Below are 13,485 nucleotides of genomic sequence, written 5' to 3' on the forward strand. Positions count from 1 at the left end.
TTTTTTTCTTAAGTCTTATTGACCAATCATTGACATTTTTTTTTGTTTTTTCTTGTGTCTTAGATTGCAGAGTATGTTCCCTTTAGCAGTGATAAAAGGTATGCTACAACGCAAGGGAATGCTCCACCTCAGCTGCAGAAAACTGTGTGTTAAATAACTCGGTTTCTGTTGTTCTTTCTTGCATTTTTGTCTCATATGTCAGTTGTTTCCTATGATTTGATGTCTCACATCAACTATTTACGAGTGCAGGGTGATGTTAGAGTGTCGACGGTAAGCCATGGATTTGTTTACGAACCTTATGCACTTCATGAGAAAATCTCGTGGTGGCGAAGGTAAGTATGGCATTGGATTTACCTTTTTTGCTTATATGTTTTGAGAAATGCTGTTTCTAATGCCAAGAGTCAACAAGTCTGCATTTCTTTCACTAGTAATCACTTTTTAAACTCAAGTATAATCTAGTCTTTCGACATTGAAAGCCAGAGCATAATTTTTATCTTAGAATTGAATTTTGCTTTAAGAACTGCAAATGAGTTACAAGTTTGTTGCTTATGCAGGTGCTTGTACATGACATCTGGGTCTTTGAGAAGTCTCTATTCCACACAGGAGCTTGCTGGCGTCTCTATGGCCGTATTGAATTTCCTTCAAAGGATATAATCCAACATGCCCTCTGATTTTTTTTTTTTTTTTGTTGAGTCAGTATCTCTACATAATTTGCATTCTTCTAGTCTTTGTTGCAACTAATAGGTGAATGTTGTCTGATTAGGTTCTAGATAATTTTATAAACAATTTATAAAGACTTATAAGAAAATTTGTAAAGTCTATAAACAATTTATAAATGTTTATGAAAATGTTAAAGTTAATAAACAATTTATAAGGTTTATATAGGTTTACGAATCAATTAGAAAGTCCCTAAATCATTCATAAGAATCTATAACCATTTAGAAAGGCTTATAAAACAATTTGTAAGAGTTTGTAACATAATTTATAAGGGTTTACAAGAATATGTAAATAATCAATAAAAGTTAATAAGAGTTTATAAATCTTTTGTAAAGTTTATAGAAGAACAGTTTATAAATTTTTTCTAAATCATTTATAAAATTTTGAAATAATTTATAAATGTTCATAAATTATTTGTAAGAGTATATAAACCATTTATAAAGGCTTATAAAGAAGTTTAAAGTCTATAAACCGTTTTTAAATGTTTATAAAAGAAATTAGTTAGAAGGTCTTTAAATCATTTATAAGAGCCTATAACGATTTATAAAGGCTTATACGACAATTTATAAGATTTGTAAAATAATTTATAAGGTTTATAAAGGTATGTAAATAATTTATAAGGGTTTATAAAACATTTATAAAGTTCATAAAAGTTAATATAAAGTTTAGAAACCATTAATAACGGCTTATTAATCATTTATAAAGAGCATATAAGCTTTTTATAAAGGGTATGTAAACAATTTGTTTCTTCATGCCTCTATAAAATCCCTAAAATCCCTAAAATCATTCATAAGAATCTATAACTATTTAGAAAGGGTTATAAAACAATTTATAAGAGTTTGTAACATAATTTATAAAAGTTTACAAGAATATGTAAATAATCAATAAGAGTTTATAAATCTTTTGTAAAGTTTATAAAGTTTGTATATCATTTATAAAGTTTTTAAATCATTTATAAATGTTTATAAATTATTTGTAATAGTATATAAACCATTTAGAAGGTTTATAAATGTATGTAAATAATTTATAAGGGTTTATAAAACATTTGTAAAGTTCATAAAGGGTTTTATAAAGTTTAGAAACCATTTATAACGACTTATTAATCATTTATAAAGAGTCTATAAACCTTTTATAAAGGGCATGTAAATGTTTTATAAACCCTTTTAAAGTTTGTAAACCCTGATAGAACCCGAGATGAAGTTTATAAAAGAACAGTTTATAAAGTTTGTAAATCATTTATAAAATTTGAAAATCATTTATAAATGTTTATAAATTATTTGTAAGAGTATATAAACCATTTATAAAGGCTTATTGATTTTGCTGAATTGGATGGACTTTATAAATGTTTTATAAACCCTTATAAAGGCTTATCATCAAATTCTTCATGCCTTTATAAAGGGAGAATTGCCAAGTGTGACTCAAAACTTGGAGTCAAACCCAAAACAATACCCCAACTTGGGTCAAAGGCAAAAGTAACCTAAAAGGCTATTGAAATTACAACTATCCCCTTGTGACCAAACAAAAAAACGGAATTCTTTTTACGTTTCTACCCCTCGCAAGTCGTCTGTTTAGACGACTTGAAAATAAGTCGTCCAGACGACTTAACTTAAAGTCGTCTGGACAGTTAGTCTTAAACATAATTTAAAAATTTTGTAAAAAATATTTTGATAAGTGAAAAATGGGAATTATGTAATTAACATATGTCTTAGGAGGTATAAATTAAGATATAACAAATTTCAATTGTTTTCAGCATAGATGAGTGAAAGTAGTGAGTCATGATATTCTTAAGTTTATGTTTCATCAACATATGTTGTAGTATTGTATGTGTTCTTAGGGTTAGATTTTGGAAAGAATTAAAACCGTTTTTGAAAATTTTTAAAATTACTTATGCGTGTTCATTTCTGTGTATAGTAAACACTATTTAAGTATAATTTGATTTTATAACGTGGTTAGTTAGTTAATCTAGTCATTTTAGTTTAGGGGTTCATTTTAGGGTCTAGGACGACTTAATATTTTGTCGTCTGAAAACAGACGACTAAATATTAAGTCGTCTGTTGTACATTATCAGCCAGAATAAGTCGTCTAAACCGGACCAAACCTTAAAGTTTACCAATGTAATTTTAAAGCTAACCGGATTATTTACCCAATATATAAGGTGATTTTTATTTTTTTTGTTTCATTTTTCGCGAAATTCAGAAACCCTAACAGTTCTCCCTCTCAAAGGCGATTTCGAATTCCCACGATTTCCGAACAAACCATCGTTCTCAACATCGGCTATCTATCTCACTTCATTCTCACCGTTGTCGCCGCAGCTTCTTCTAACCCTAGCCGCGCCGATTCCTCTAAACCCTAGCGCCGCCGATTCCACTATTTCCGAACAAACCGTCGCCCTCGCCACCGTGGTCACCAACGTTCTAAACACTAGCGCCGCCGCTTCTTCTAAACCCTAGCGCCGCCGCTTCTTCTCTGTAAACCTTAGCGCCGTTTCTCTGTAAACCCTAACGCCGCTAAGTCATCAATCTCGAGGAAAAGATGAACATAAAACGTTGTCTCTATCAATTTACTCATTCTCACCGTTTCACGTTTATTTTTTCAGATCTATAACCGCAATGACGAGTACTCCAACTCCTTCTGCGACTGGAAGACTTGTAAGTAATTTAAGTCGTCTACTAAGTCGTCTGGACTTATATTGTTGTCTTTGATTATTTTGCAGACAAAAAGGATGGATATTCCAGAACTCCCCCGTAGGTTATACACATCAGGGGAAGAACCAGAAGCCCACAATAGCATTTCGTATCATACGGATAACAGCAAGTTGCATACTGCTCTTAGGAAAGCTCTTACTGATGACGAATTTGAAGAGCTCAAGGAGTCGAGTTTGGGAGTTTTCATCAAGTTCAAGGAGCAGGGATTTGGTTGGGCTTCAAGGCTGGTTCACTACATGCTCAGTTTCAAGCTGGACATTAAGAAGAAGTATGAGATGTGGTCTCTCGTTGGTCCAGAACCTTTGAGGTTTTCACTGTTAGAGTTTGAAAACCTCACTGGTCTAAACTGCGAGTACATCGAGGACCTTGAGACACCAAAATGTGACGTTACCCCAGAGATGGTTTCTTTCTGGGGGATGCTGGGAGTTCATCTGGAAGCTGGGCCAACTACTGATCAGATAATAGCAGCACTGAAGAGATGCGGGGATTGGTCCAGGGAAGATCGCAAGCGGCTCGCGTACCTCTCCATCTTCACTGGATTCATTGAAGGGAGAAAGTTTTCAACCGCTACACGATCTACTCTGGCAAGGCTAGTGATGGATTTAGAACGGTTTGAGAATTATCCATGGGGGAGAGTCGCGTTTAAGGTGCTGATGGACTCTTTGTGGAACAAAGAAATTGCTGGCTGTTACACCGTGGATGGGTTTATACAAGTTCTTCAGGTCTAGACGTACACAGCTATGCCGGAATTGGGTGCTAGTATTGGTGGTCCCAGAGCAGACAGTCCGTCTCCACCGATACTGGCTTACGAGGGCAGCAGAGGCCGCAGATCAATGAAAGCTGCTATCTTGAGTCAGGTATTTACTTCAATCCAAAAGACTGCGCAGACGACTTATTATAAGTCGTCTGGAAAGTCTTCCATCTGGACGACTTATTAGACGACTTATAATAAGGCGTCTGGAAAGTCTTCCCAGCTGGACGACTTATCGGACGACTTAATTAAGTCGTCTGGAAAGTCTTCCATCTGGACGACTTATTAGACGACTTATAATAAGGCGTCTGGAAAGTCTTCCCAGCTGGACGACTTATCGGACGACTTAATTAAGTCGTCTGGAAAGTCTTCCATCTGGACGACTTATTAGACGACTTATAATAAGGCGTCTGGAAAGTCTTCCCAGCTGGACGACTTATCGGACGACTTAATTAAGTCGTCTGGAAAGTCTTCCATCTGGACGACTTATTAGACGACTTATAATAAGGCGTCTGGAAAGTCTTCCCAGCTGGACGACTTATCGGACGACTTAATTAAGTCGTCTGGAAAGTCTTCCATCTGGACGACTTATTAGACGACTTATAATAAGGCGTCTGGAAAGTCTTCCCAGCTGGACGACTTATCGGACGACTTAATTAAGTCGTCTGGAAAGTCTTCCATCTGGACGACTTATTAGACGACTTATAATAAGGCGTCTGGAAAGTCTTCCCAGCTGGACGACTTATCGGACGACTTAATTAAGTCGTCTGGAAAGTCTTCCATCTGGACGACTTATTAGACGACTTATAATAAGGCGTCTGGAAAGTCTTCCCAGCTGGACGACTTATCGGACGACTTAATTAAGTCGTCTGGAAAGTCTTCCATCTGGACGACTTATTAGACGACTTATAATAAGGCGTCTGGAAAGTCTTCCCAGCTGGACGACTTATCGGACGACTTAATTAAGTCGTCTGGAAAGTCTTCCATCTGGACGACTTATTAGACGACTTATAATAAGGCGTCTGGAAAGTCTTCCCAGCTGGACGACTTATCGGACGACTTAATTAAGTCGTCTGGAAAGTCTTCCATCTGGACGACTTATTAGACGACTTATAATAAGGCGTCTGGAAAGTCTTCCCAGCTGGACGACTTATCGGACGACTTAATTAAGTCGTCTGGAAAGTCTTCCATCTGGACGACTTATTAGACGACTTATAATAAGGCGTCTGGAAAGTCTTCCCAGCTGGACGACTTATCGGACGACTTAATTAAGTCGTCTGGAAAGTCTTCCATCTGGACGACTTATTAGACGACTTATAATAAGGCGTCTGGAAAGTCTTCCCAGCTGGACGACTTATCGGACGACTTAATTAAGTCGTCTGGAAAGTCTTCCATCTGGACGACTTATTAGACGACTTATAATAAGGCGTCTGGAAAGTCTTCCCAGCTGGACGACTTATCGGACGACTTAATTAAGTCGTCTGGAAAGTCTTCCATCTGGACGACTTATTAGACGACTTATAATAAGGCGTCTGGAAAGTCTTCCCAGCTGGACGACTTATCGGACGACTTAATTAAGTCGTCTGGAAAGTCTTCCATCTGGACGACTTATTAGACGACTTATAATAAGGCGTCTGGAAAGTCTTCCCAGCTGGACGACTTATCGGACGACTTAATTAAGTCGTCTGGAAAGTCTTCCATCTGGACGACTTATTAGACGACTTATAATAAGGCGTCTGGAAAGTCTTCCCAGCTGGACGACTTATCGGACGACTTAATTAAGTCGTCTGGAAAGTCTTCCATCTGGACGACTTATTAGACGACTTATAATAAGGCGTCTGGAAAGTCTTCCCAGCTGGACGACTTATCGGACGACTTAATTAAGTCGTCTGGAAAGTCTTCCATCTGGACGACTTATTAGACGACTTATAATAAGGCGTCTGGAAAGTCTTCCCAGCTGGACGACTTATCGGACGACTTAATTAAGTCGTCTGGAAAGTCTTCCATCTGGACGACTTATTAGACGACTTATAATAAGGCGTCTGGAAAGTCTTCCCAGCTGGACGACTTATCGGACGACTTAATTAAGTCGTCTGGAAAGTCTTCCATCTGGACGACTTATTAGACGACTTATAATAAGGCGTCTGGAAAGTCTTCCCAGCTGGACGACTTATCGGACGACTTAATTAAGTCGTCTGGAAAGTCTTCCATCTGGACGACTTATTAGACGACTTATAATAAGGCGTCTGGAAAGTCTTCCCAGCTGGACGACTTATCGGACGACTTAATTAAGTCGTCTGGAAAGTCTTCCATCTGGACGACTTATTAGACGACTTATAATAAGGCGTCTGGAAAGTCTTCCCAGCTGGACGACTTATCGGACGACTTAATTAAGTCGTCTGGAAAGTCTTCCATCTGGACGACTTATTAGACGACTTATAATAAGGCGTCTGGAAAGTCTTCCCAGCTGGACGACTTATCGGACGACTTAATTAAGTCGTCTGGAAAGTCTTCCATCTGGACGACTTATTAGACGACTTATAATAAGGCGTCTGGAAAGTCTTCCCAGCTGGACGACTTATCGGACGACTTAATTAAGTCGTCTGGAAAGTCTTCCATCTGGACGACTTATTAGACGACTTATAATAAGGCGTCTGGAAAGTCTTCCCAGCTGGACGACTTATCGGACGACTTAATTAAGTCGTCTGGAAAGTCTTCCATCTGGACGACTTATTAGACGACTTATAATAAGGCGTCTGGAAAGTCTTCCCAGCTGGACGACTTATCGGACGACTTAATTAAGTCGTCTGGAAAGTCTTCCATCTGGACGACTTATTAGACGACTTATAATAAGGCGTCTGGAAAGTCTTCCCAGCTGGACGACTTATCGGACGACTTAATTAAGTCGTCTGGAAAGTCTTCCATCTGGACGACTTATTAGACGACTTATAATAAGGCGTCTGGAAAGTCTTCCCAGCTGGACGACTTATCGGACGACTTAATTAAGTCGTCTGGAAAGTCTTCCATCTGGACGACTTATTAGACGACTTATAATAAGGCGTCTGGAAAGTCTTCCCAGCTGGACGACTTATCGGACGACTTAATTAAGTCGTCTGGAAAGTCTTCCATCTGGACGACTTATTAGACGACTTATAATAAGGCGTCTGGAAAGTCTTCCCAGCTGGACGACTTATCGGACGACTTAATTAAGTCGTCTGGAAAGTCTTCCATCTGGACGACTTATTAGACGACTTATAATAAGGCGTCTGGAAAGTCTTCCCAGCTGGACGACTTATCGGACGACTTAATTAAGTCGTCTGGAAAGTCTTCCATCTGGACGACTTATTAGACGACTTATAATAAGGCGTCTGGAAAGTCTTCCCAGCTGGACGACTTATCGGACGACTTAATTAAGTCGTCTGGAAAGTCTTCCATCTGGACGACTTATTAGACGACTTATAATAAGGCGTCTGGAAAGTCTTCCCAGCTGGACGACTTATCGGACGACTTAATTAAGTCGTCTGGAAAGTCTTCCATCTGGACGACTTATTAGACGACTTATAATAAGGCGTCTGGAAAGTCTTCCCAGCTGGACGACTTATCGGACGACTTAATTAAGTCGTCTGGAAAGTCTTCCATCTGGACGACTTATTAGACGACTTATAATAAGGCGTCTGGAAAGTCTTCCCAGCTGGACGACTTATCGGACGACTTAATTAAGTCGTCTGGAAAGTCTTCCATCTGGACGACTTATTAGACGACTTATAATAAGGCGTCTGGAAAGTCTTCCCAGCTGGACGACTTATCGGACGACTTAATTAAGTCGTCTGGAAAGTCTTCCATCTGGACGACTTATTAGACGACTTATAATAAGGCGTCTGGAAAGTCTTCCCAGCTGGACGACTTATCGGACGACTTAATTAAGTCGTCTGGAAAGTCTTCCATCTGGACGACTTATTAGACGACTTATAATAAGGCGTCTGGAAAGTCTTCCCAGCTGGACGACTTATCGGACGACTTAATTAAGTCGTCTGGAAAGTCTTCCATCTGGACGACTTATTAGACGACTTATAATAAGGCGTCTGGAAAGTCTTCCCAGCTGGACGACTTATCGGACGACTTAATTAAGTCGTCTGGAAAGTCTTCCATCTGGACGACTTATTAGACGACTTATAATAAGGCGTCTGGAAAGTCTTCCCAGCTGGACGACTTATCGGACGACTTAATTAAGTCGTCTGGAAAGTCTTCCATCTGGACGACTTATTAGACGACTTATAATAAGGCGTCTGGAAAGTCTTCCCAGCTGGACGACTTATCGGACGACTTAATTAAGTCGTCTGGAAAGTCTTCCATCTGGACGACTTATTAGACGACTTATAATAAGGCGTCTGGAAAGTCTTCCCAGCTGGACGACTTATCGGACGACTTAATTAAGTCGTCTGGAAAGTCTTCCATCTGGACGACTTATTAGACGACTTATAATAAGGCGTCTGGAAAGTCTTCCCAGCTGGACGACTTATCGGACGACTTAATTAAGTCGTCTGGAAAGTCTTCCATCTAGTCTTTATAAATGTAAACAATGTAATAAAATCTCGGACATGAAATGAATAAGTTTTGACTATTATTTTATAAGTCTTTGAAAGTATTAAATTGTAATAAACACCTCAAAGATTTTGCTACTTACAGCAATGGGGAAGTCTTGAGTACTAGAAACGTCATTTCGTATATGTATCATGTTTGACATAATTAATTGTGATATATGCCTTTCCATTTGCAACATAAAAACATGAACTCAATAATTTCTATACAATAATTTTTTAGGTCTTTATGAAAATGTAAAAGGAGTTCTAAATATCTCAAGGGCATTACCATAGACAACCTGTTTTCGCACAATCAAAGAGAGTGTGTACATATATTTTTGCATTATAAAAACACGAAACTAGTGATTGTATCAAAGTAAATAACAAAGCCTTATAAATAAATGGAGATTTGCCAAAAGTGACTCAAAACTTGATTTTGAATACAAAGTGTACCCCAAATTCAATCAAATGCAAAAGTAACCCAAAAGCCTAGTGAAATTACAACAGTCCCCTTACGAACAAACAAAAAACATGTATTCAGTTTTACCATTGTAACCCTCCTTTAGAGAAGACTTCTTTGTAAGTCTTCTCTATGATGACTTCTTTATAAGTCTTCTCGTTCAGTAGATCTTAAAAATAATTTTATAAAAAATATATTGATGGGTAAAAAATTGAAATCATGTAATAATAAACATTTTTCAATGATGTAAATTTAGTTCATCAAAAATTGAATTATTTTCTACATAGATGAGTGAATGTATATTGGCTCATGAGTCAATGGTTTAGGGTTTGGTAACATATATTATAGTATTGTATGTATCTTTAGGGTTAGATACTGAAATCTTACCTTCATTTTTTTTTTCAAATTGACCCATATATGTTTAGTAACTATCTAATAACTTTATTTAAACACTTTCTAAGTTTCTTTTAAGTTTAAGAAAGTATTTTTTGCATAGTTAATTGATTTTAGGGTCTAGAAGACTCACATAATACTAAAAAGAAGTCTTCCGACACATCCCGCCTAAATTTTAGTAGAATTTAGGGTTCCCGGCTAAATTTTAAAAAAAATTTAGGTTTCGCGCCTAAATCAAAAGTCTTCCATAAGTTATCCAGGAGTCTTCCAGAGGAAGTCTTCTCATGGATTAGATCTTAAAAATAATTAATAAATTTTATAAAAATATTTTCAAAGGGAAAAAGTCAAAATCATGTATAAATAAACATTTCTAAAAGATGGAAATTTAGTTTTACTGAAATTGAATTATTTTTAACATAGATGAGTGAATGTAGATTGAGTCATGATAGTCTTTGGTTTAGGGTACGGTAATATATGTTGTAGTATTGTTAGTACTTTTAGGGTTAGATTTTGAAATCTCATCTTTTTTTTTTTAATTTGACCTATATGTGATTAGTGATTATCTAATAATTTGATTTAAATACTTTCTAAATATCTTAAAAGTTTAAGAAAGTGTTTTTTTGCTTAGTTATTTGATTATAGGGTCTGGAAGACTCACAGAAGGCTTCTCTCACATATCCCGCCTAAATTTTTGTAGAATTTAGGGTTCCCGCCTAAATTTAGATAAATTTAGGTTTCCTGCCTAAATCGAAGTCTTCCAGAAGTCTTCCCGAAGTCTTTTAGGGAAAGTCTTCTCATGTATTAGATCTTAAAAATAATTAATAAATTTAATAAAAAATATTTTGAAAGAGAAAAATAGAAATCATGTATTAATAAACATTTAAAAAAGATGAAATTTAGTTTTACTAAATGTGAATTATTTTTTAACATAGATGAGTGAATGTAGGATCTAGAAGACTTCCCAAGAATTCTTCCCTTAGAAGACTTTCCAAGAAGTCTTCCCTTAGAAGACTTCCTAAGAAGTCTTATATATCGAAAATATTTAACCTAATTGGAATTATATCAAAAATATTTAACCTAATTGGAATTTTTGTCTCTATATATAAAGAAAATTTACGCATTCTCTTTCTTCCTCTCAAATGGCTGCAACGAAAATGTAATGGTTCTCGCTCTAAACTCTTCAACCTCTCTCTAATCTCTTTGAACATCAAAACACCAAATTTAAATCCATTTCTCATTTTTTCTTATGTCTTCTCACAAATTTATCTTCTTTTTGCAGATTTTTCATTACATGGTTCTCACATTTCAGTCATTCAAAGGTAGATCTATAAATGTTGGATATGTATTATTGTGTGTTTTATATATTATATTCTAAAAAGCTATAGATTCAACATATTGTGACTGTTTTATTTGTTATTTAAGCATTAAAATTATATTTTTGAAGTTTTTATCTGTTTTGAAGCCTTTTGAATGTTTTTCAGATCTGAGACTGACGTTGAAAGACTTCTCAGAAGACTCTCGGAAGACTTCTAGACAAGTCTTCTTATGCATTTTATGCTAGAAGACTTCCCACAAAGGCTTCAGGAAGACTTCTGACCAAAGTGGTACAAATTTTGGATATGTATTTTTTGTGTTTGATATATTGGATTCTAAAAACTTATAAATTCAACCTAATGGGACAGTTTTTTGTTTATTATTTGGCATAAAAAAATGTTTTTGAAGTTTTCTCTGTTTTGAAACTATTTGAATGCTTTTGAATATGTAAAATTTTCAGATCTAAATCAGACTTTGGAGGACTTCTCAGAAGACTCTTGGAAGACTCTCGAAAGACTTCTTGGGAATTTTTCTAATGCATTTTATGTTAGAAGACGTCCCATGAAGTTTTCAAGGAGTCTTCCAAAGTTTTCTGCTCAAAGTTATACAAATTTTGGATATGTATTGTGTGTTTTATATATTAGATTCTAAAAAATTATAGATTCAGCCTAATTTGATTGTTTTATTTATTATTTAAGCATAAAAAATTATTTTTGAAGATTTCTCTGTTTGAAGTCATTTGAATGCTTTTGAATATGCAGATTTTTCAGATATGAGTTAGACTTTGGAAGATTTCTCAGAAAAATCTTGGAAGACTCTCAGAAACTCTCGGAAGACTCTTGGCAGACTTCTTAAGAAGTCTTCTAATGTATTTTATGCTAGAAGACTTCCCACGAAGTCTTCGGGAAGTCTTCCAAAATCTACTGCCCAAAGTGGTACAAAGGAATGATGTCAGGTGGAGACCAAACTTATCTATGTTAAGGAATGATATCTAGTTTCATGTGTAATAGTTTTGTTTATGGTCTGTTTTATAATTTGTATGTGCACTATTTCGTTGTGAATTCTTTTGTAAACTTAAAGAAATGTTAATCAAAAGAATTTTTTTAACCATTCTACCCACTTATAACAAAACACAACAACACAAAAACTTAGTCAAATTTACTAAAACTAAGAGAGAAGACTTCACAAAAAAAACTTAGTCACATTCACAAAAGATCAAACTTGAATTTTAAGTGAAAGTTGAAATTTATTAAAGTTCATGTAAGTTAAAAATTATATATTATTATCTAAAAAGATACATTAAACCACATGACTTGATATTCTTGAAGTTATTTAACACTTTTGAAAGTTAACACTTATAAGGAAGACTTACATAAGAATTTTTCGTTTAGCTAGAAACGTTATTAAACATCAATGTTTGTAACTTATTAATTATCACCAATTAAGTTATGAATTCGACTCAGTAGTCCCAATATTGACTAATAAACATGAATTAGCAAGAAAATATTAAAAATTCATTTTAATTTTGGATAAATTTAAAGTTTAATAAAGATTTACGTAGAAGACTTCTTTTGAATTCATCCATGGAAGACTTCAAAAGAAGTCTTCCCTGTGTAGACTTCAAAAGAAGTATTCTGTTCAGATCATTTTTGCAATTGCAAATTTACGAAGGAAGACTTCTTAAGAAGTCTACTCTACAGAAGACATCTTTGGAAGTCTTCCTTTGTAAATATTGGCTTAATTTGAAATTAAATTTTTTTCGAAATTTCCAGAGAAGACTTCTAAAGAAGTCTTCCCGGATAAACATGTTACTTTTAGCAAAAAACCAAGCTGTATGATCCGACATTGGACGACCAATATAAACTTTACTTCCTCGCACCACGATCTGAAAGTTCTCATTCTTTAGCCCCGCGACTCATTGGCATCCGCTCTCATTCCGCTTGGTCACGTCCGAGCAGGAAATCACCCCGCAACTGACTCCGCACGGGCTCTGTATCGAGCTTCTTAGGCTTTATCTCTCTCGGAAACAAAGGAAACAACTTCCATACAAATAAAGGAAACATTATACGAAACTTCCATCGTATAAATTAACCCTAAAGTGGAAAAACGTTTTCTACCACCATGGGCATACTCGGCCTATCAATCTCGATAAACTCTATTCGTCACTCGCCCAATTACGCCCTTCCTTCGAAGCCGAACTAGGTTACAGTATCCCCTTTAAGGACGATTCTAACCGACTTGACCTTATTGACAGCACGAAAGTGTCATGGTCTAATCCTTTGGCAACAACATCCTTGGCTATAAAGCTGAGCACAACCTTCATGCAAAGCCAAAACAATTGAGTGACCACCGCTCCAATAACTTAACGGCTAAACGGTAATCCGGAATTTGTCTTGAAACGCCAAGTAACGATTACACAAACAATTATCGTACCACCCAAAAACGGGAATCATACGGTAAATTCTTCATAACAAAACTCAGTCCTAACAACCAAACAGTTAACGGAAAGGTTCCACTTGTCAAAAGTCGACCAAGTTCCATATACTACGATTCACTTTAAGCCCG

The sequence above is a fragment of the Brassica oleracea genome, chromosome C8 (assembly GCF_000695525.1).
Source record: "Brassica oleracea var. oleracea cultivar TO1000 chromosome C8, BOL, whole genome shotgun sequence".
Classification (NCBI taxonomy): Eukaryota; Viridiplantae; Streptophyta; class Magnoliopsida; order Brassicales; family Brassicaceae; genus Brassica; species Brassica oleracea.